The sequence below is a fragment of the Plectropomus leopardus genome, chromosome 6 (genome assembly GCF_026936395.1).
Source record: "Plectropomus leopardus strain MGB_pleo_1.0 chromosome 6, ASM2693639v1, whole genome shotgun sequence".
Taxonomy (NCBI): Eukaryota; Metazoa; Chordata; class Actinopteri; order Perciformes; family Serranidae; genus Plectropomus; species Plectropomus leopardus.
Window position 1 is genome coordinate 24849722 of NC_142181.1, and position 25849 is coordinate 24875570.

Consider the following 25849-nt stretch of genomic DNA (forward strand, 5'->3'; position numbering starts at 1 on the left):
ATGACCGAGGTCAGAGTGCATCACTTTATATCGCAATCCTTTTTTTTAAATAAATGTACATTTGGTCCATTTGGTGCTTTTTGCTCTTGTGTAAAACTAAAATTACATATTTACAGAAAAAAAAATACTCAAAAAGTGCTTACAAATATACAAAAAACATATCTCTTACAGTAACAAGACTGAATATAATCTGTTACTTCCACTTCTGGAAGCAACATTACTCAGTCAGAATAGGCAAGAAACATGAGCTTCAAGTTCATAGATGTATATTGCAGGTGATGCAGGTGACACGTCCCCCTCAAAAGGTTATATAGAGCATGTGTATATGTCCCCTCCAACAGAAACACAAAAGTAGTTTGACAAAAATTAAAGACATTTAATCCATAAAGTGAAGCAGGAGAGGCAGAAGAAATTAAAATGTTGGATACTCAAAATTTGCAGGCAGAGGACCCCAAACTCCCTTTGTCATTAGTGTCTCCCTCCCCCAATGGTAAAACAAAACCTACACCATTGTAAAGGAGAAAACAGTGTAGCCAGTTTACAAAAACACCCTTTATTAGTAAAGTGAGCAAAGCAGAAAAGTTCATAAAAATCCCACAGATATGTTAAGCACAACAGCTGAGCCAAGAGTTCAGTCTGTAAACAGTGATGGATGTTTGATGCAGACAACTTTAATGTTTGATATCACTTAATTGAGGTTTAGCTAACCTCTTGAGTTTGTCTAAAATCTACATGACTGTGTTTCTTGCCCCACTGGACTTTTTTTTAAATGATGTTGCTGTGTGATCTCAGCAACTACTCTGGTGAAAATAACGTCAGAACTGACAGAAATAGTGGCAAAAACTTTAACAGAAGTAGAGGGACAAGTGTCCTTACTGTGAAGGAGTTTCCTAATTTCTCCATCCTGATGAGGACTGTGGTCCTCCAAAGTACAGAAATACAAAAACACCCCCACATGCACAGGGGTGAATAACCACTCACCCATTTAAAAACACACTAGCAGCCTGACACACACACATATACACACACAAGTCTTGTGGTTTTCGTGCTATGCAGAGTGTTTTCGCGGGAAATTCCTTTGAACATGAAACCCAGTGAAAATACGGACGGTAAGTGAAGAGAAACATTCAACATTCCAAGAAAACCAACACAAAGGCAAACCCCTCCGTCACTGCTGCGGACGCTCTGACTTCCAACTGACATCATGTCCTGTTAGGTATCATATTCCCCCCCATCACCTGGAGGAGAGCAGGCACACACACTCACACTCATGTACACACACAGCACGCTGTTCAAGGGAGTCCCATCTGCACCTGGCCCAGACACCTCTGAGCTTAGTGAGGAGAAAGGCCAGTCTCACCATGTTTAGTCTGTTCCTCTGGCCTTTCAGCATGTGACAAGACCCATGAGGGGCTGAGCTGTAACTCAGGGACTTACAGTGTCATGATAGATTCACAGCTCTTCTCCTCTAGACATATATTCAGTGGAATATTTACTCAGTCTCTGTCACCGGGATATACTGTACCGTTGAATTAGGCTTGGAAAAAGAACAAGTTGTAGTTTCATGTTTTTGATTTGTCACCCACCTGCTATTAGAGCATGACCTCAAACGTCTGCACTGATTTGTTTTAATCGTGTCAATCCCAACGTCCGGGCAATGGCACAGTCACTACAACATCATGCTGTGCAGCCAAACATTACTCACGCCCTAGGAAATTTATTTCAAATTGTAGTGGTGATCCCAAAGTTTCCAAATATACCAAATAGTGTGTGTCAAGCTCAAATTCGGGGAAAATTCTGGATAGAATATGTAGGATATTGAGAGGATTGGAGCCTATCCCAGCTGACATAGGGCAAGTGGCAGGGTCCACCCTGGACAGGTCGCCAGACTATCAAAAGGCTAATGCAGAGACAGGCAACCATTCACACTCATATTCACACCTACGGCCAATTTAGAGTCACCAAGTAACCTGCATGTCTTTTGACTGTGAGAAGAAGCCGGAGGACCAAGAGAAAACCCACGCTGACATGGAAAGAACATGCAAACTCCATACAGAAGAGGCCCCCCGTATTCAAACCACTGACCCTCTTGCTACGAAGGAACAGGGCTAACCACTGCACCACAGTGCTGGAGGGTAAGAAATTTAAAAAATTTAAGAAATCCAGAGGTGAAATAAATCATGATGTGGGCGTTGTGTGCTGGTAACATACCAAACTGATAAAAAATAATAATAATAATAATAAACAAGATTCTGTAACTCTGTTGCCTATTTCTCACCTGAAATGTTTTCAGAAAAATATTTTAACTTACTGATCTTTTGTTAAAAGCCAGCTATATTGTTTTCAGTTTTCAGTCAAGCTGCATTGCATCACTCGCCAGCAGGAGCATTTTTTTAGTCTGATGCAGCATGGTGCATTCTGTTAATTGTAGGTGAAGCGAAAGCCACAGCCCCTTTTCTCTGTTTTCTCTGGTCATGTAGCACCAGTTTTAAAGTATTTATGTCTTTCTACTGCTTACACAGCCTAGTTTTATGATTATTTCCAGGAGTGTAATAATTCTTTAGAAATACTTAAATGGGAAAAACTTAAGGGACACTGGATGATAAGAAGTTAATGATCAAAAATATCAAGCTGCCCAGTTTATCCTTGTTAAAATGAGTTCAATCATTTTCTGACAAAAAAGGATGGCTGTACCTTTTTGTGTACACTTAGGCCTACATGCACATTTCAAATGCTATGCTATATATTTTAGTGGCATAATATATGCATATTGCAAGACAGCATTAAACATAACATCCTGCATAATCTTCACATATTCTGTATATCATATATCCGCAATCCTGTTAGGAAGTCTGAAACAAAAAACAATGAGACTACTAACTAAGAGCGCATTGTGTGTGTGTTTGTGTGTGCGTGTGTGTGTGTGTTTGTGTGTGTGTGTGTATCTTACTTTGAACATATAAATCTACAGTATTTATTCTAGTTTTTAGGTTAGCTTAGCGGTAAGAGCATCGTAGTAAGGGGGACAACAGTTCAAATCTTTTGCTGGCAAGCATCCACTATGCTGATGTGTCAGCAAAACATTGAATCCCCCTCAGCTTCATATGTCCTGTTCTGTCGGTGGCTCCACGCTTTTACCTTGCTGTTGTGGGTGACAAGTGAAAAGCAGTATTCATACAGTATTTCTACAACTTGATATTGTGTTGCACACTGTCAGGTTTCAGAATCTGAAAAATGTCAGTCTCCCAAATGGCCACTTGTGCTCTGTTGGCTGCACAGGATCCATCATTGCCCAATTTTCAGCCACATCATCAGACAGAGTGATACGGATTTGGCTTCTCTGTAAGTGTGTGTCATGGCTTTTTGTTGCGAATTTCAGAGGAAGACCAGAGAAGGCAGTTGAGGAGGAGAGCACAAGTGGCCTGACAAGAGTGGACCAACACCTAGCCAAACACATCGATGCAAAGATACACACACACACACACACACACACACACACACACACACACAAAGACACACAACTGGCTGCCAGTAAACACTAACAAGTCCAGCAGCTCTTCCTGGAACAACACCATGAAGCAGCTGTGAGTCCCAGCAGAGCCCGGCTCTCCCACTCACTGGGCCTCTTACAGGCAAACACACACCCATGCCCTCACACACTGATACCACACACAAAACCTCACACACACGTTTTTATGTTGCTCACTGGGGTTTATACTGCTTCCAATTAAGGTTAAACAAATACTGGTTTTTATTTTAAAACTGATTTGTTTCAGTCTGACTGATTGTGTAGTCATAGAAAAACTCAGATGTGCCGACTGACCATTTCAAACCTGATCAAAGGGATTTTTTAAGATGAGGAATGCGCAAAACTAAGGGAAAACTAAGGTGGGTGGGTAGCACATTCCAGAGCATGACAAAGTCTCCACTTAATCTCACGTATATCATATCATATCTCACAAAATGTGTGCTTAACACTAACCCCAAACCTCAAAATCTGCTTTGCCAGCAGGCCATGCACAGACAGTCATGTGATAGTTTTAACCATTTCAAACCCAACAATCACACTTAACCATAACCATCCAAGGAGCCTATCATCAAAACTCCCAGGCCTGCAGTTACCCCTTATCTTAACCAAATTTTTATTTGTAACCGTGCCTTAACCATAACTTGACAATACTTTTACCACAATCTCTCCCAAACATCAGCAGTCTCATCTCTGGTGTGTCATTAACTTCTTGAACAACAGCTAATCTGTAGCTCACCAGATTTAACTTCTCATCCCACCATCAACCTTTTCTCATCACTTCACTCCTAATGGATACATGTCTAACTTTATATATAAGTTAGTATATATACTGTAACTTTATATAATGTATATGTGTATGTGTGTGTGTGAGTGTGTATATATATATATATATATATATATATATATATATATATATATATATATATATATATATATATATATATATATATATATATATAGTATTTTAGTGTCTCTTTTTGGTTGTTTTACCTCTTTTTGTAGTTATTTTGTGTCCTCATTTGTGTCTCCCTAGTTTGAATCTCCCTGTCTTGACTTTGTGATTCTTTGAGGTAATTTTGTGGGGGTTTTTTTCCAGATAACTTTGTGTCTTTTGTAGTCATTTTGTGTCTCATTTGTCTGTTTGCATGTCTCATTTTGTGTCTCTTTTTTGAGTGATTTTTTATCTGCCTGTATAGTCATTTTGTGTCTATTTGCGATCATTCTGAGCAGCTTCCGGGTTTGAATATGTTCAGTTTGATTGACACTTTGCAGGTGAAGGCTATGGTGGCCACTGACACTTTGGCCCTGTGTCTTGTAGGCCCATTAAGTAATCCATCCATGCTACCCTCACAAATTAAAAGTCATGATATTGTTGCATCACGCAGCCTCTGGGCAATGAAATGCTGGCTCTCTTTGTTTGCACAATATGTTATCTAGACATCAAACTTCCTGCTCATTTCTTAAAATTTCTTATAATTTCTCAACTACGGCACACACACAAACGCAGTCCATAAATATGCTGATTGATGTTATGCACACACATATGGCATAATCACATCTTGTTATAAATGAAAGGTATACCATGCAGGATTTTCCTAAAAAGCAATGTATAGACTTGTGAGTAATCCCTCTGAATCATCACTTAAAGTTTGTGGCTGTGTGCTTTTCTGCATAGACTCTGTCTGCCTGTATTTTCATATTTTCTTCCTATTTTTTATGTATGCCGAGTACATGGGCATGTAACTGCACAGCATTCAGGTGAGGTCGGGGCTCTATAAAGCCACCCGGTGCCAGTCTGTAAGCAGCAGGCATCCAAGAAACAAGAGGTGAAAAAATACAAATTTAGCGTGAGGGAATTTGAGCCTGGCTTTTTACTTTTATTTTCGCTAGCCAGCCGATTTACAGTTACTGACAATCCTGCATATATAGCCTCCTTATACTTGCATCTTACTGTCCAATAACATTTTACTCACAGAATTAGATTTAAGTAAGGTCATACAGCATACAGAAGAAGCTAAATTCAAGAAAAGGATTCCACTGAACTGTGAAAACACCTAAAACTCCCTGTTTCTGCCACATACTTGACAGCAGTGATAACACACAATTTACCAGATTTAGTGGTATTTTCAGATCCTGCCAATTTCAGTGTTGACTCACAGTGATTTGTGTCTTCCAAAGAAAACACCTCATAGCTCTGCCCAGCAAGGCGTTACAGTAGATGTCCTCTTTGAGTAACTTAGCTTAATGAACCAACCATACTTTTATAGCTTAACAAAAGGTTTTACCAGCAGACCTTCAAGCCAACTTCTATTGAAAATTGTAAACTTTTAATCCAGGATTTGTAGTTTAATCATCTAACAAATTATTCAACTGCCTTAAATTAAATTATTCCTGTGGTTACATCATCCTGCTTTTAATAAAAAAAAGTCCTGAATTGCATCACACTGTGGGTAAGTTAGGGGAGTTACTTGGACAAAAACAAAAACCATGGCTGCACAGACTTAAACATGATAATGATTCTACCACTAGATATTTCATATTGTGCACAATAATTAAAAAAATAGCTTGTACTGGTTAATGTACAGTGACAAGATAAGTAGAAGACATGATCTGTTGAAATGCAAGAATTGCTCTCTCACCATATAAACTATGTAAATTGCTGACACTATTGAACATAAATATCCAAATCTTTCATTACAATGCACAAACAGACTTGAAGAGGATGTAAGATGCACTGCTGCACTTTCAGTGACACAGTTTCCCAGGCTTTGCTCTGGCGTGCATCTTGCGTCACTACTTCTGGTCTCATGTGGTTTTTCTGTGGTTGCAGTTGCTCCAGTTCACAGAGCGAGCACTAAGCTTCTAAAACAACTCTCATGATCATGGATCCATCCTCACATACTCGCTGTAACACATTAGGAAAGCAGCTTTGCTACAGATTTCCAATCAGAACAAAAACAACTGAGAGAGATGATTCCAGGCCCCGCATTCCGATCTGGGAAATCTCCTCCAGATTTCCCTGAATGAAGCCCAGAGCAACTCGGAAGCCTTGGGTTCGGACTTGGGCCCAGTCTGAATGACCTTAGCAGATGCTCAGTAGGAATGCTGGAGTCACTGTGGTACTGTCTTGTGCTCTGACCCTCCTCCATACTGATGTGAGCCGCAGCCATTTCATTACCTCCCCCCTCTGCCCTGAGGGACACAGTCCTAAGGAGCACCGTGAGTGATGAAACCTGCTCCCTCCCCTGAGTCCCTGCCCTCTGGCCATACTGTGTGTGGATCCAGATCCACAGGGTAAGACAGTTAGCAAGCAGTGATGAAACAATCTTTTGGCTCTGTGGTTCAAGACAGAGGAGAAATGGAAATGCGTAAGTTTGCAGGATCTTAAGTTTCCCTGCTGTGTTTTTAAATTCAGATAGAGAGGTGGGAATTGTTTCTAGATGTTTCAATCAAGAAATGAAACAGTGCCTGAAAGTGGTGGTGCAGCTACAGATTTGTTCTGCTGAACCTGTGCTAAAACCATTAATGCATTATTTGATTATTTATCAATTATGTAATTTCTCAGATACAAGATTTGCTGCTTTTTCAATGTTGTACATTTTATATGAATTGACCTCAGACTGTTGGTTGGACAAAACAAGGTATTTGAAGAAGTCACACGGGACCTTTCTACTATTTTCAAAAATGCAGTGGATTAAACTAGGGATGCTATTATTGGCTTTAAAATAATATATTGCGATCGTCCAACATGCTGATTTCTGCCCATATCACAAACCGATATTTTATTTATTTTATTGATTAAATGCAAAACAGAAACCCTAATTTGAAGCATTTTTCTTACTTTGCACAATAAATAAATAGTACATACACTGCAAAGCATTGTATTTTATGCCTCTAACCTCTGGTGGGCCATCATGATAACAGTACGATAGTATGATATGATGTTAACGCCACCACAGAGGAAACTTGATGATCACTAAAATTAGGTGGGGAACCACCCTGTAGGAAAACGTATGGACAGTGGATAAGAACAGTCTAAAAAATAGACAGGTCATCAACTTAAAAACTTGACTTGGCTGCCGAATTTAACCATCTCCTTAGCGACATATCTGGCTCTTAGGCTTCTACATGCTTCACTATGTTCCCCAGCTTGTTGCTAACTTTGTTTGTCTGCCATTTTGGTCTTGGCAAGTAGCAACGCATCAATTTATTTCAGCTTTTTCACTTAAAAACAGGGGGTGGGGACAATGCTCACAAAAATAGTGAGAGTAAGCTAAATATTTAAGTTGTTACAACTGAATCAAAAACAATGAGTGGAGAGGAGCTAAAATGCTGAGAGCTGAAAGTTGGGTACTAATCCTCTGCAGCCAACTCTGCAGCACCCTCCTGAGGTATGCAAAACATTATGCTACTGCAGGCAAGTCAGTTGGAAGTACCAAAAACAGCAGTTCCTCAAATGGTTACTTGAGGCTGGCTCCACAAGTTAGTCAATCCTCATAGACCTTTATATTAAAATGGAGGTACAAAAAAATGGTTTTGATCTCTACAGGTAAAGTCAACATTTGCAACAAATGTACGCGTGTGAATTTTTTTCAAACTCACTTGTTTTGATTTCATTAAGGCTTGAAGTTACGCATAATTTAGGGTGTGGTACTTTAAGCCACAGGCTGACAGCAAGATGTCACCTCTGGCTCTCAGTCAAATCCACCCCTCGCTCCTCCACAGCTCCACCCTCATTCTAAAATGGTCACCTCTGGCTCCGAAAATCCAAGATGGCGATGGTCAAAGTGTCAAACTCCAGTGTTCATAATGGGAGTCCGCAATTCAATGGGTGATGTCACGGTAGCTAGGTCCACTGTTTTTACACAGTCTATGGCACAGTTATATGCACAGAGTTAGGCACTCATCCAGGATGAACTGTAAACTGTTCACTTGATAAGTTCTCAGCTGTATCTATTTGTGCATAGACACACACTTCAGATGAACCAAGAGTAAACACAATAAAGGCGCACCTCTGTCTTCTGTAAACAGCTCCACTAACCTGGGCGCCCGTTCAGACAGGGCAGGCAGCCAGGACGAGCTATAACTCTGCTGAATGAGCCCATCCACCAGCCCATGTGTCTGTCCCGAGCAGTAAAGAGAGCAGTGAGACTACCCAGTGACCGCTGGTTTATAATCAGTCAAACACAGGCGTGTCAGCCCTTCGCCCCACGACACTGTGTGCTATGCACACTAAACAGAGCTGGCGGCCCGGCGAAGGCCCGCTGAGCTCTGACATTCTCTCTTGCCTTTTGCTAAATTGAGTCAATTCATTCTCATGACCCATGGCGAATCAACGTGACCCATTTGCGGGTCTGTCTCAGCCGTTCCTGTCAGCGCAGCCCCTCTGGTACATCAGGCAGAGATACAGGTCCTACAAGAGATGACAGTATGGAATTTAAACATTTCAAACCATGGAAAGTGCAATATTCATTTTTCTCGTAACTTTAGCCATATGGGATCTGGCACATTCATCACGGGGACAGTAGAGAAGGACTAATGCAGCTGTGGCATGGTGCTTATCACAGTTTGGATTATTATTGGATCCTGACACCAAACTCTGGATTATATCTTTGTCCTTTTGGTGCCTGTAGAGTGAAACTTGGATTGGATGCTGAGAATCAAATGAGCCACCTTCTTGCTCTTCTGCCCCGGACATCTGCGGGCACAGATATTAGTACGATCAGGTTACACTCTCTGCTGGCTGTAAATGGTAAAACTGACCTTACTCGACAGCTTAGAGATGAGTTTAAATATCCATCATTGCTTGTGTGAGGGGTGAGAGGTAGAAAAGGCAGAAAGTGAACTTGAAAAGGAGAGTAAAAGATAAACACAGTTAATGGGACTGAGCAGAGAGGGATGAGACAAGGGAGAGCAAATTGAACAGAGGATGGCCTCTGAGTTAATTTATGATGGAAAATCCCTTTTCGTCTCCAAGGTTGATTTTGTGATGCGCTGGAAGGCATATTCAGATGTGTTTCTCGTGTCAGAGGTAGCTGCTGCACTTGTTTGTGTGTGTCTGAATGCATGTCTCAGATGGGTTATCTGCTTGAATGGAAGGAATTATTCAAAAGGGAAAAACTGTAGCATGTAGCTGAGCTCTGATGTGCTGATAAAAACTATACACGTGTACAAGTCCACATCTTAGAATAGAGTCAAGAGCCTCTCAAGAGGAAACAGCATGCACGTCGCACGCATGCACACACACACACACACACACACACACACACACACACACACACACACACACACACACAATGCATGTTGCAATGTCTGCAAGTTTGTCTTGTGTGTCTGACTGATTGAGAGAACTGCATTTTCGTGTTTGCGTTCATGTGTGTGTGAATATGTGTGATTTGGGGGGGTTTGCAGGTGGCTTGCTCCGGTGTTCTGCCAAGAAAGCAGAATACCCTTGGGTGAGGTGGAATAAATGAGAGTGGGAGAGGTGAAAGTGTGGAGGAGGAGTGCAGCAGGGGAGTAGGGGAGAGCAGAGGGGACTTGATTTAGATGGTGGTTATCATAATCGATTAAAAAATGTTTTCTCTTCAGTTTCAGCGCCCTGTGTCTCTCGCTGGGGCTCGGGTGGAGCTTCCAGGGAAGGGCCAGGCCAGATGACTTCATTGCCATATGGTATCTAACCTCTCAGTCACACTCATTTACAACAATACAGCGCATACCCATTCTCCAAACACTCCCTTTGTTATGCAGCACTCAGTAATTCTGATAAAGCCATGCCCATACACACAGACCAGTCAGCTTAGGAGGAGTAAGTGGCCTCTAACCACAGCCAGCCTCCCTGATGTAGAATGATTACTGTTACCTCCTTTGAGTGAACTTACACTTAAGTTTCTCATCGAACAGTTTCCCGGTATTTTTGCAATGTGTTGTGTCTTACGTCACAGTGTTAGAGGTCTGCTTGGTCTCATGAACAAAATTTTTCTAATTTTTCTAAAATTTCCTGAAAGTTCAGATAGATAGATAGATAGATATACTTTATTGATCTCAAAACTGCAGAACAGTATCTGAATAAATATAAATAGAAATAAAGTCAGCAGTGCAGAGTGACATGGAGCTAAGACCGGAGTTTAAAGCGCAGACAGAGGTGAGTTATTGTACAGGTGGATGGCTTGTGGCAGGAAAGATTTCCTGTATCTGTCCTTTCGACAGCGAAGCTGAATCAGTCTGTTGGAGAAGGTGCTCCGCTGTCGCTCCAGTGTGCGGTGGAGGGGTGCTCAGCATTGTTCATGATGGTGAGCAGTTTTTTAAGTGTCCTCCTCTCCACCACCGTCTCCACGGTCTCCAGCCTGAAACCCACCACAGAGCCAGCTTTCTTAATGATTTTATTAAGTCTGTTGGTGTCACTGGCTCTGATGCTGCTACCCCAACAAACAGCAGCGAAGAAGATGGCACTGGAGACAACAGACTGGTAGAAGATCTCTAACATCTTGCTGCACACGTTGAAGGATCATAGCTTCCTCAGGAAGTAGAGTCTGCTTATCCCCTTCTTATACACAGCGTCAGTGTTAGATTTCCAGTCCAGTCTGTTATTTATCACTACCCCCAGATATTGGTAGGCCTCCACCTCCTCCACAGTCTCTCCCCGGATCTGTAAAGGTTGTGACGACGTCCTCTTCTTCCTGAAGTCGATAACCATCTCTCTGGTCTTATTAACATTCAGCCCCTTCCTGATGTAAAGCTGAATTAGCTGAGGCCGTAGGAAAAACGTTTGCTGTTGGGACCCTCCAAGTTCCTACTAGGAGGGTACAGGTCCATTATGTGCCCAGACACCAGCAAGAGATCCAATTTTGGCATAATGTTACCTGGTCCCCCATTTTCATTTAAGTTTTTAATTCTATCAAAAATACATTTGGGGAAATTTGCATATTTGCTTTCTTGCATAAAGTTAAGGCCCAGACACACCAAATTTACTTCAAAGAACTAGTGATGACAAACACAGACTGTTGCATCTCCTCACGTCACCTGTGTCCCAGCACAAAAGTTGCACTTGAACACACTGCAAAGACTCCAACCAAAGGCCAACTAACACGTATGCTCTGCACCTGCATGAGAGGAAATAACCCTCCATACCAGCATGCGGTGGTAGTCTGTATTCGTGATTAAAAAAGGAAAACCAGAAGGCAGACAAGACAGATTTAACATACTAGTCAGCCATTTCACACAATAACAACACAACTGGATGTTGAACGAGCAAATGATCCATGTGCTATCAAACAATAACACAAATAATTACAAATGTTTCCTGCTAAAGAGGTCAATCCCTAAAAAAGTAATTTTACCTAATATGTTTGTTTTTTTCTCTTACCTCCTGTAATGTAGCTGTTTGTCTACTTTCCTCACTTTCTCATGCACTAAGCTGTACGGCCAATCACGAATGGCCCAACACTGACCTATTTAGTGATGTGTTTTATTTTATTTTTTACAACTAAAGTACAACAACCAATTAAAACAGATTGTGCAGTTGAGATCAGAACTCCATAAAGTCTTATAAAGATGTCTCACATAAATAAACAACACAAATAGTAGTGAAGACAAAAACAAAGCAAAAAAAAAAAAATGCCTTTTCAATTGAATAAACATCAGAAAAATAAAACAAACACAATAAAAACCAATTGGCCTCATGTGTCTGGGCCCTTAGATAAGATGATTACTATCACTGCCATAACTGTCCGTTAAATATAAATTTGAGGAAACAGTTAGCCTGGTTTTGCCCAAAGTTAAAAAAACAACAACAAAACAAGCACCTTTAGCTCACTAATAAACATTTGATGTCTTGTTTGTTCAATCTGTACAAAACACGAAGTGTAAAAATTATGATTTTAAAGAGCCTATAGATTGCGATATTTTATTACCTCGAATCAGGTGAGCTGCCTGCTTTCAGTCTGTATAGAGTAGGATAATCTTGCTGTTGCTGTACTGTAAAATAGTTTAACGCACAGATATGAGAGTGGTATCAATTCTGCCATCTAACTCTCAGCAAGAAACTTAATTAGCCTTGTTAACCAAATGTTTCTTTCACTGGTGCAAATTCACACACACAGACACACAGACACACAGACACACACACACACACACACACACACACACAAAAATTAAGCAAATTACTAAATGCAAATTAACACACACTTAATCTGCAGCTTTCAGGGACCCTGGTGATGTGGAAGTCATCCTCTTTGCCTGGCAGGTAGTCCAGCCTTGTGTAGCATGCAGGCTGAGATAACAAGTCAAAAGTTAACCCTGTCCTTGGCGGATTTGGTGATTTAGTGTCTCTGTTTATTCTTTCAGGGCCCCTACCATCCAGCTGGCTCCTGGCACATAGTCAACAGCCGGTCCAACAGTGTTTACTTCACGATACAAGATTGTTTACACCAAAACAAATAAAACCGCATAATTGTACAGCACAAAGTATACCTGAATAAACACAGGGCCACACATCTAATCCAAATCCAAGCAACGGCCTGAACTGCAGTCATAACCCCAAACCAAAAGATCCCACTGAGTGTGCAGTTAAACATCACATACTTCTGTAATTACTATGTGTTCTAAAGAAAATGTTGCCTCTATAGAAGTCAATAGAATTAGGGGTTACAGTAGGCTGTGTGTATTGACAAGAATATGGAGCGAGGGAAGAGCAAAAGACACTTTGAAATCTTTGCAGCGAGCCAGTGAACTCTTGCTGGTAACGGCACGAAATATGGAATGCATTACGGAAGTGACAGAGTTGAGGATGAAGACACAAACAAACACATAAATCCGCCATAGACAGACACATAGGCGATTGCGGAGACAGACAGGCACCCTCTGCCATTGCTATCTCTCTAAATCTGCTCTGCCTCTCCCTGCTTACTCTGCCTCTATCACACCATCTTGCAAACTTAACACTCACTTCCTCGGGCATTGCTCTTTCTCCCCTTTGTGCCCCAAATCATCGTCTGCCTCCTGTGCCCAGGGTGGACTGGGTCCCACTCCCCCAGTCCATCTTCCTCCGGTTGTTTTCCAGCCTGAGGCCCGGAGAGAGAGGCAGAGAAAGTATTTGCCCTGTCTCTCCCTGTCTCTGGCTGCGTCTTGGCTGCTCTATAAAGGTTAGTGAGAGCATGGTGTGGGTGTTGGTGTCTCAGGGTGAGTTATGGGTACTACAGCCAGGGGACCCCAGAAAGAACCGAGTGAGTGTACTGTTGGGAGAAGGATGAAAGAGAAAAAGGAGGGAGGGAGGGATGGAGGGAGGGCAATTTAAGGGTTCAGAATGCCAAGTGCTGATGTGTTTGTTTTCCATCACTGCTGTTCCGGGCAATGACAGAGAGAGAAAACAAACGGCAACACTGATATATTACATACAGACTTTCAACTTTATTCTCAAAGCAATAATTCTGTGATGAAAGTGTTATCGTCAAACCTCTGTTATCTCTTCATATCAAATCTTCATACATGGAAACTTCCACACAATTTTCAATAGTTTTTTTTTTTTTCAAAAGGGAAGAAATAAAGAAACACTGTATTTTTAAGCATGTCATAGTGGGTGTGTCTTCACAGCAGACTCATCATCACATGCAGCTGCTGAAATAAACATGATCAAACTGGTGGTGTTAGTTACATTAGCCATCACTGGGACGGCATGGCGTCTGTTCAAAACAGTGACTTTTACTGTATCATTTCAATGGTGTCTGTCATCTTTTTACACTGTGCAGTAGTGCTTTATGCTAAGTGTGAATACCTGTCTTTATAAGGTAGTGTGTTGCTCCTGTTGCGTGCAGAGACAACTCCAGGCACACTGAGATTGTCTAGCCCCGGCACTGTAAGATAACGTATGGGACAGATCGGAGGGCGGAGGAAGAGGTGGAGGAAACAGTGGAGCAGCAAAGGACGGTGGCTTGGCTCCATCGGTCCATGGCAAGCATGTGGACGGAGAGACATGAGCTGTGCAGCTGGATTGAGGACAGGAGGGAGGGAGAGAAGAGAGGGATAAAGGGAAAAGGAAGGGTAAAGAGGAACAGGGGAACAAGAGAGTGAAGGTATCAAATACCCAATGACCTGCCGGTTCAGTCAGTCATTACACACTCATGCTGTGCAGCCAAACATTGCTCAAACCCACTCAACTTTATTTTAATTTTTAGTGGAGATCCCAAAGTTTCCAAGGATACCAAATATCACAGGGTGAACATGCAAAAAATGATGCATAAGGTTTGAGGTCTTAGGTTTGAATAAACATATAGCCTCGATAATGACATAGAGCTAGCCCATGCAGAGTATATGTGATATGAAATATGATTTCTCCAACCTTAAATCAGCTTAATGGGAAGTGGAAAGGGGAAAACTGCAAATTAAAGGATAGTTCAGACTTTTTAAAGAGGGGCTGTATGGGGCACTCATCTCTACTTGGTGTGTTACATGCAGTAGATGTCAAGTCAGTACCCTTCCAAATTGGAGAAGCAGGCTGATGTCTGATGCTATCTGTGGATGTGGGTCAGCAATCAAATGTATTTTAGCCTCCTAAAATCTGAACTACCTCTTGAAGGGTGAAGGAGAATAAAGAGAAGAATAAAAAGTAAATGGGACAAGAAGACAGAGGAAGGGGAAGACCCCCAGCAGCCCACACAGACCCAACCTGTGTGCTGTCTGACCCACAGTACTTCTTATGAATGGAAGGAAATTGTCTCTTGAAAAAAAGAGGCCTATTTAAAAAGCATGAGTAATAATAATAGAATCAAGCCAGCTTCTGAGAGCAGGACAACAGGACACAATACAGGGGCAAGGAGAAGGGAAGGAAAAAAGGAGAAGAGATAGAAAGGTAAAATGACAACAAGAGAGGTTTATTTTATTAGCCTTTAATAAATATCTGACAGATTTCCTGAGGAAATATCGCAGATCACATGTAAAATAGTTTAAGACTGATGTCAACTGCAGCAACATATGAGATCTATTAGCGAGGAGCCACAGCAGACACAGGGTGAGAGGGAGCGAGAGAGCAACAGAGGAACAGAGAGCGAGAGAGGGAAAGAGAGGGAACGCTGCTGAAAGTCATGCAGCAGAAAAAATCTCACAGCCTTTCCAAATTCTTCGAGAGGTAAAAAAGTCAGCCAAGACGCAAAATCAGAAAAAGGAGAAAAAAAAAGAACAGAGGCACATGCCTGCGCTCACGCATGCGCACGCGCGTACACACACACACACAGACACACACACACAGACACACACACACACACACACACACACACACACACACACACACTTAAGCACTGATCTCCACATCCTGCTGGGTTCAGGGCCAGCAGTGAAACGAGTGCCCAGACACCGCTGCCAGCCCCAGGGAGGGATGGAGAACGGAGACACACACACTCTCACACACAGAAAAACAGAGAGAGGAAGAACGAAAAAAGAGAAAGAGAAGGGTTGGCAGGAGGAGTAGCCTGCCAAGAGTGCTACCATCTGTAAAATAACATGACTTCAGGGCAACATTGTGAAACTTACCTCTTCTATTGAGGTTAACCTCTTCACCTACTATTGTTTACCTGAAAAATAGAGCTCCCTGTCATCAACTGCCCCCCCCCCCCTTTTTTTGGAACTGATGCCTGTGTTTGTAATTCTGAATGAAACAAACATTTTTTTTAAATTTCAAGCGCAGCATCCATGACATGCAAAAAAGTATTGCGCAACACAGAGGAGCTGTTTTTTCCCTGCACATGTCTGTTAGATTCTACATGCAAAACACATGTAAATATATCTGTGAGAAAGCTAATCAGCTGAAGACAGAGATACTGAAAGCCACACAGGCTTGCTAAAGATGGTTAACACGCTCACACACACACACACACACACACACACACACACACACACACACACACACACACACACACACACACACACACACGCACACAGCCTCCCACACACACAGAGTGGTGGTTCCGTATTTTGGAAAAGGGGAACTTGTACTGGCTCAGTGGTGCCAGTATGTCTGTGGCAGTGTGGCAGCCATGGTGTTCCGCCACCCTCACCCTCGCTCTCCACCAAGACCCAAACCACAAGCCAATACCCACAAGCCAGAGAGGCCTGGATGAATATACCCATCGCCACACACACTCATGCATACACACACACACCTCTCACACACACAGTCAACCAACCACACATACCAAGCAAAGAGGTAGAGTTCTAGAAAATGAGAATGAGTGAGGTTTCTGTCTTCCCCTGCCTTCTCTTCCCCCCTTTTTAATCATCCAGGCCTGAAAGGGCACACAGAGTTCAGTGGGGACAAGCAGGCTTGTAGGCGGGGAGGTGCTGCTACAGGGATGAGCAACAGCCTTACTACATACTACACACTGCCTAGCCTGGGAAACAGAGGCGACGACTGGTCTGAAATACATCTGTTACAGGGCACGAGGGTGTGAGTGTGCATGCTCAGTTGTGCTCTTAGTTAGGAAGTGTTCACATAGAGTAAAAGTAGCAATACTTCATTAGAAGTAGAAACTGATGCAGTCTGTAGCTTCCAGCTCATTCATCTCCCCACGTCAGTGTCTTCTTGATGGGGAGAGGAGGTGTGTCAAGCGTGCGTTGCTTGTTAACGCCCTATGTTTTTTTTTTGATGCAACCACAGGAGTGCGCCAAAGTAAGAAATCTGCAAATCCTACCAAGGGTGTAGCGGAGTAAAAACTTAAATAGCTTTCATTGAGTTGTAGTGTACTCTAATGAAAATGTTTATTTGATATATCTAAACTTTCTCCCTAAACTCCCTCAAATCTGCAAAGTTTAATAGTAGCAAAATGCACTTAATAATATGCAAAATAGTGAAAAACTAGGGTCTCAAGGACTTAAAGTGTTTACGAGTTAATGTGTAAAGAGTATTTTAATGTTTTAACTGGCTCAAAGTCCAACTAAAGAACATATTGGGTTGGGTTGTGGATATTAATTGCAATTAATCATATTTCGTGAGCTCATCATATATTGCATACAAGACATCTCTACCTGTAAAGTAACTAGAATTCTGAAAAGGAGTGGAGCAGAGCTGAATTACCAAAATAAACTACAAAACACTGAAAATTGTAAAGTAAATTGTAAAGTATGTTATTCTGGGGAAAGATAGCATTTTATCGAGTCTTATGCCAATATTATCATAACCAACACTTTGAGTTGTTGGTTTGGTCCGATACTCAAGCAGCAACGTCCGGGCCTGAAAAATGAAGGCAACAAAGGAGTGCTAAAAACTGCAATTCCTCAAATGGCCTCTTCAGGCTGACTTCAAGAGCAAGTCAGTCCCCGTACACCTCTAAGTTGAAATGGCAACTTAATAGCAGAAATAAACATGTTTACAGCCTGGTCTCTATCACTAATGTCAAAATTTACGACAACAATATGGGAGTTTAATTTTTTCTATAATTCACCTATTAACAGTTTATTAAGGCTCAAAGTTACACATATCATCGCATACCATCGCTACTCTACAGCTCCAACCTCCTGTCCAAATACAGTCAAGTTTTGGTTCCAGAAAACAAGATGGTGATTGCCAAAATGCCAAAGTCAAGGTTTCAGAATGGAAGTCCACAAACCAATGGGTGACGTCATGATAGTTAAAACCATTATTTGATACATTCTATGGTCACATCCCTTGGCATGTGATTTTGACACTGATGGCACTCTTTAGTGACTAAATGAGTTGCACTGAGCTTTCAGCCAACTCCAACATGAACTGGTCCACAGCAATACTTGATGCTGAGAGCAACTGATGTCGTATAGAGAGCGAAAGTGTCAGTGTAGGGTGGAACATAGGGATGGTGGATGGGCCCAACAAAACCAAACTTTCATCCCAGAGACCACCATTCCTGTCCCCTTCAAAACCAAAAGTCAATGTTGTTTAACATAACATTTTGTAATTCATGTACCCAACTGGCCACTACGATTATTAGATGTTGATAATTGGTTGAATTTGAATTGTGACATCAGGTGACCAAAATTCAATATTGACAAAAGATGACATTGATATTTTGGTTTTAAGTTGTCTTGTTGAGTACCCAATATCCACATCTTCCAAATGTCTCATGCCAAATATTTAGTTGTAAGGTACAGAGAACAAAACCCAACATTATAATGTTAACTTCCACACAAAGTTTAATTCTAACCTTGTTAGATAACTATTTTCAACTCGGTTTCCATTCCAACCAAAATTTAACATCTGTCCAATGTTAAAATCCAATGTCTTTCTGACATAAAATCGACGTCTAGTGTCAGCTGGTTACAGTTGCACTGATGGTGTATTTACGTTACACAACAGACATATATATTTCAACCCAAAACATCGTTTTTCTAACCCTAACCAAGTCATTTTGTTCATTTAACCTAACCGCCACCACTTCACAGCATTAACCCCATGTAACAACATGTTTCAGCTGTGCTTCACATAGATATGCTAGAGGGTGCCCTGTGCGTTGCTAACAGGGGCTGAGGGGCGTGACAGTGTCAGTATTTGACAACCTGAAAAGTAGACTCAACAATCAATAATCATTCTCTGAAGTTCCATACTAAACCTTTAACTAAAGAACTTCAGTAAACTTGTTTAGTTACTTTCCATCTCTGCCTCCTGTTTGAATGTGTTTATAAAAAGCCAAGCAGAAAGAACACCGCCTGCAGCAAAGCATCATTCCAATTTAGAGTAGAACACAGTGTACACTACCCAAGGTGTCCATTTAAATCTTACACCCAGAGCTCCACATCTCACCAAGTAGTGTGTATGTGTGTGTGAGAGTGCATACTAAGTGTTGAAGGTTAGGGTTCCTGTATGTGTTTCCCCAGTTGTGTAATGGCCCAGTGGAGTAGAAAGTGATGAGAAGCTGGTGTTAGAGCCCAAAGCAGGCCCTTATATGGAGCGCTGGAGCTGTTTTCTCTCCTCTCCGCTGTCTTGCTTCTCTCCAAAAGTGCTACAAGGTCGGAAGAGAAGAGGACATCCTTCCAAGTCAACATATTTACATATTTGCAGCGATGTGGGGATATTCAGCCGAGTGTTGGCAGGCGAGGCAGTGGTCAGCCAGGACAGCTGAAAGTGGACATCTGGGCCTAGGCCTTGGCTGCAGCTCACTCCCCTGCCCTTATCACCCTATCTTTTACAGTCGAAACATTATACATTTGACAGCTTTGTACAGCTCCTCGGACTTCTTGAGATTTTATCTTTCTGAAAACTTCGAATGAACTTACACATGTAGAACCAGACGTAATGTATGATTATCATCCATAACACACTGTGGAACTATAGAGGGCATTTTTTATGTGTAGTTCCAATGGCTCTAATGTAGCAACTCTCTCAACAACAAAGATTTTCCCTCATGATCAACGCACCAGGTCATGTCATGCCATGTCATATCTTATACATCTTTTGGCGACCGCTCGGGGAAGTGCCCCAGGGAACCCCTTGTCTTCTTCTTTTCCACCTCCATGCACACACCTCCTACCCTCTCTCTTTCTGTCTCTCTCTCCTGCCTCGTCCCTCCTCTCTCACCCCCATAGCTCTTGCAAGGAACACAGCGCCATGTTTCTCTTGGCAGAACTCTGCAGGCTGTCCCTGCGTGCCTGAAAAACCAGCGTTCTCCCCCTCGTCCCTGCAGCCAACGCGCACATTTCTCACATTTTCTGCCTGACTCTCTGTGAACAGTTCACTTCAGCCTCTTCACATCATCCAGGCTCCCAGGCACTGCAGGACAGGGTGGGACAGATACGTCCTTTCGCTTACATTACATCCACATCCTCCCCGTCTCTCTTCCTCTGTCTCCAAAGTCTCACTATAATTCACTTTCGCTCTATCCAAATCCCCCTCTCTGGTGGTTACTTGCCCTTTTCGCTCTGTCTGAGCGAGCCAGCTGCGCGCAGGTGTGTGGGTGTATGCGTTACTATAGTTTGATGAGGGAAAGCTGCTAATATGAAAGCGTCTGAGCTAATAGGGAGGAAACCGGGTGTCTGGCAGGCACTGTCTCACAGTTTCACTGTCAGTTTGGGGGCACACAGATGTCGCAGCCATTTAAGGACCTGACTCTCAGATTAGTCCGGCAGCACAGGTGCAAGATGCAGGAAGTGGCATAGTCACGACAATAAAGGGGATAACCTCATAAGAGCTGAATGAAATACAGAGAGAGGCAGGGTGAATGTGTGGTCGACTGCACATATGAACACATCTGAGAAGAACTGGGCTTGATTCAAACAGCTGGAATCGAGTCTGCTCGCCTTCAACTACAGAGGATGGACGTTTAACCTCTATCCCACACACCGGGCTGTTTGGCAGCAGATCACCGTTTGTATTTATTATTTAATTTATTTCTTCTAAACTTTAATTTAAACTTTATTTCCTCTGTGAGTCTGGGGTCTGGGCATTGCTACACAAATGAACGTTCTCAGAAAACAGGGAGGGGGGGAGAAAAGAAGGAGGAGGAGAGGGGAAAGAGAAGAAAAAAAATGCAGCCTGTCTCTTGGGTGCCCTTTTTGCCATCCCATTTCCTATGCATCTGGTCTGTGTTTGTGCGGAGAGGGAGAGGGGGAGCAAAAGGGGGACGGCCGTCTGGGGCCGATTAATAACCAGTGATTTATAGGAACTTTTATAGAATAATACAATAAAAATGTGTGCGTACGTGTGTGCTAGCGCATGTGTGTGCATGCGTTTGTATGTGTGCTCGCCTCAGCGAGAGTGCACACAATGCTTTTCTAATTCTGGGGAATCAAAAACAAATTATCGGGAAAAAACACAGACCGTGCTCGGGATAAATTGGGCACAGATGGAGGCAGGAAATAAAAACGAACACAGAGAAGACACTAGGAGAAAAGAGCGCAAGAGGAGGACAGGAGGACAGGAGGGGAGAAAAGGGTACCAGAGAGAGTGACAGAGGGAGGGCAGGACAGGGTGCGGATGTGATGGAGAGAGGTAAAAAAAAGAGAGGGATGGAGAGAGGACATAAGGAGAGAGGGTGAGCAAGAGGACAAGGATGATGTGGAGGAAGAGAGGAGAGTGGGAGGAGAGAGATCAGGGGAGTTCCCATGCCCTGTGCAAAGGAAATGGGCTTAAGAGAGAGGGTTAGCGTGTGTGTGTACTGTATATGTGTGCATGTGTGTGTGCGAGCGGGCAATGAGATGAGCAGACTCCTCTCTGGCACAGAATAGAATTTCCTTGCCAAAGTGCAATCTGCCCCCCTAAAATCCCTGTTCATCCCCATCCATTCTCATCCCTCTCCCTCTCTCTCTCTCTCTTACACACACACACACACACACACACACACACACACACACACACACACAAAGACCTTAAAAGTGATGGCTTCTCTTGTCACATTTAGCTCATTAGACCTGATGATGCACTGCTAACAGCTCTCCTCTCATCTAGTCTAACTCAGGTGATTCCTTAATGCAGCACCTTGTGAATTAATCCATTATATCAGGTTTCATAAATCTTACTGGACATATGACCAACATTACACATACCAAACAGACTCATTAGTGGACTACATGGTGAACTGTGAATGGTATTAAGCACAAGCATGTTGTGAAATGATACTTACTTACCAAACTGGAGTGCCATCAATGCATCTGCACAGCCAACTCAAGCCTAGGAGAGATAGATAGATGTAAATGAATATCGTTGCTAATAGAATTATACTGCAGAAATGCCAAAGATATTGTGTGATTGAGGTAATTTAGAAACCACCAGAAAGAATGGTCTATTTCCTGGGTCTTCAACAGGGTTACCTGCAACTCCTAAGGTGTCTTTGGGGTAACTGTAGGGGGACCACCAAATTATTGTTTGATGATTTAATTTATTTTTTTACCCCCAGAATTAAAATATGATTGAAAATACATGTTACATATCACATATTGGCCAGTAAGCAATTATTTTTTCATGTGTGCAGACATTCTTGTGAGCCAAAATGGATGTTTTGTAACTTTTGGAGTAAGAGACTCAAAGCAGTCAAAATAGGACAGAAATCCAATACAGTGTCTATTTTGACTGCTTTGATATCTATTTTGAGGATTCAGCACCCAGTTTCAACAAGTTGTATTGTGAGTGAGCGTGTTTGATTTTCACGGAGTAAGAGACTCAGAAATAACGTCCACCTCAGAAACAAACATGTATAAATATATGAATCTGTCAATAATTATCATTTTAATAGCTTAGCATATGCACTATAAAGGAGTAAGATTTGGCATAAGCTAAGGGGTCCTTGGTCAGAAAAATGTTAAAGACCCCTGGTTTAGTTTACAGTGAATCACAATATTTGTTGACGATTCCATCTGGGTAGAAAACCTTCACATCACGTACATAAAATCAAAAGCCTCTGAGCAAATGCTGCCTTAACTGATTTGTTTTTAGCCACCTCAAAAAAGGCCCACATCAAAAAATCAATATCAGTTTAATTGTATGCTATATTTGAAAATTTTCATTCCTTCTGCCAGACAGCCTTTCTGACAGGACACAGAGGCCGTTATCTCAAAGCCACCAGACCTCATTGACAAAAAATGTAAATTTACTTTGCAGAACACGCAGTTCCTAGTCTAACACTGCCTCTATTGGTTCGTGTGTAAAGTGAAAATATTCCAAATAAAAGCATACAATTAAACTGATACTGATTTTTTTGGGTGTCTAAAATGGGTTTTACTGCGGCAAAATTTCTGCAGCAGTACATTGCTTAGCTACCATGCTGGTAGATTTGGTTTATCAAAGACACTAAGCAAAGCAAAACACAATACATATAAAACAATCCTGGCATAAATGTCAGATAGGCCAGACCACTGTGGTTAACTTCATATATCTTGTAATTACAGCTGAAAATGACAACAGGAACAAACAAGTTTGCTGATTTCACATCCAAATCCATATCAGTTTTCCCATAAATGATCGTTGTGGTTAGCATGATGTCACAGTGATTCTGTCTATTTTTGAAGACAAAAGATGTCTTAGTTTTTTATCAAAAATTTGTTTAATTTCCTTGTTTAAGTTAAAAACTTTCAAATATTGATTCTGATTCTAGGATCAAAATCCATTTTATGACTGAACTGCCCCGTGCATGGATGTAGAATGAGTTACGTAAAGTGAAAAAGCACACTGTCATCGCACATGATGAACTAAGATAAATTACAGCATGACCTAATCAGTAATGCAGTGTGTACTGTGTCATATTATAAAGGTGTCACTTACTGGTTTGATACACTGAGTGGGAGCTGCTTTGTCACAGGATCCTCCAAAGTTGGGTAACTGTGAGCTCTGACTCTGGAGTGGACAGTGGGAGCCGGCAACAAGCACTTCCCAATATGAATGACTTCCTGTGCTGTGGGCCTGGACTGTGGCATCTGTCAGCCCCTCACCCCTCCCTGCTCCCTCTAACTCTCCCCTACTCTCTCCAGAAGCGCTCCCTCTGCTCATACTTTGCCTCTCCTCCTCCTTCTCCCTCTCCATCCCTTTGCCCTCTTGCCCACTCCCTCCCTCCTCCCGACTAGGGCCTGAATCACACAGTGTTTCACTCGATTTGCTGGCAAACCCTCCCTCTTGACAGGCCCCTGGAGCACCCTCCCACCTTCCTCCTCTCCCTCTCCAGCCATCCCTTGGCACTGCCACCCACACACCAGTTCCTGTTGATCCCTCTGACCCCCTTGCCGCCCCCCCTGGGCCTAATTCTGGTTGCCCCCGGGTAGGGGCTAAAGCCAGGAAAGAGAGAGGGGTTGGTGGTTGCTGGCAGAGCAGCAGAAAACTGAGAGGACCTTCACTGGAAACTCCATCAGTGGCTGGATCACTCTTAGCTGCGTTTTACTAAGAAGTCAAAAGCTGGCCATGCACTTTTAGCCCCCGAGTATTTGTCTCTCTGTTCAATTTTGATATCTTTATATCCCAGTGATCAAATATGGCAGAGAGGGAAATAATTCATTCAGTCCTCACACTGAAGAGAAGGCGGCTACTGGCTGTAAATAGGGCCATTTGTGTTTTAATGTCGGCCACCATAGTCAGCAGACCATCTAAAATGAGCCAAACAGTATCAGAAAAACATGGATTTTTAACTTGAAGCTGCTTTGTCCGGTGATTTTAGTGGTTTAAATCACCACGTCCATTTGCTTTGGAGAGTAGGAGAACACTGCAGATAATTCAGCTTCTGGTAAAAAAAACACCTGAACGTTTGGATCTTAAGTTATGAGAGAGAAATGGTGAGCACACATCAGAAGCTGCTGGCCAAGTGGCATGTCTGCGACAAGCAGAACTGTCACAAAAGCACAGAGTGTTTTTACCAGTTCAGATCACCTGATTTTATTGTTTGGGATTGGAAGAGACCTCATGGGAGAATTCAGCCCCTGGTAAAAACCTCCTGAACAATGAACACTGAAGGAATTTTAACTGTGAGTTTACGCTTGGCACATGGGAGAAGTTTGGTTACAATCCACAATCCACAATCCTCACGGCTAGATGCTACTAAAATACACAGACAATGCCCCGAAAAAGACAAATAAAAGCTTTTCTTTGTAATCTTTTTAAATAGTCCCAAGGTCAGTGCTGAAAATAAAATGTGATAATATTGCATTACAGTCAGTGTATACTGTAAGTGACTGCTGAAAATTTACTTTAAAGGTTCCTATTCTTAGCAATTAACACCAATTACATAATACAACAAATGAGTGTCCATATAAACCACAGATAATACCAACATTATTTAATAATCAACAAATAAAACAGTAAAAAAAAGGCGGATTTGAAAAAAAAAATTAAAAGTTTTTTCATGTCATGTCATCTAGATTTGACCAATAAGCCACAAAAAGAAAGAGGAGCTATCTAATTAAAGGGGAATTTACCCCTCATGTAAATGTATCTGCACAGATTGCCCTACAGAATGTGTGTGTGTTCTAAGATCAGTTGAACTTTGCTTGACACTTGACAAATGATTATCAAAACACCCCATCATCTCACATCTTAAGTGGTTTCTAAGAGACACTAGCAACAAACACTCATGCAAAGGTTCTCAATCAACTGTCACATTGTATTGGACGTTACCTTTGTATTGCAGTTTCATGATGAGAATATTTTCTCTTTCGATCTGGATGACGTTTGAAAAAACTGCCAAAAGAGACACATTCAACTGTTTCCCACCATCTTTGCTCTCACACTGATATAATGGACATCTCATGTTTCTTCCTGCAAACCACGGAGACACATGACAACTGTTATATTTCTGTGGACACAGAAGACAAATCATGCTGCATGTTAGGCCTATAAATGAACTTGCTTTCATAATCACATCCACTGACGGTAAAGAGCAAGTATGTGAAATT

At 42.1% G+C, this 25849-nt stretch overlaps 1 long non-coding RNA gene across 1 annotated transcript; it reads right to left on the reverse strand.

Annotated features, from left to right (window-relative positions):
• Positions 1-13766: 13766 nt before the first annotated feature.
• On the reverse strand, positions 13767-23878 carry LOC148189396 (uncharacterized). Its single transcript, XR_015776829.1, has 3 exons — positions 23736-23878; positions 22106-22148; positions 13767-14508 (listed from the first exon to the last, which is right to left on the reverse strand). It is a non-coding gene; the product is annotated as an uncharacterized LOC148189396 (long non-coding RNA).
• Between the last annotated feature and the right edge of the window lie 1971 nt (positions 23879-25849).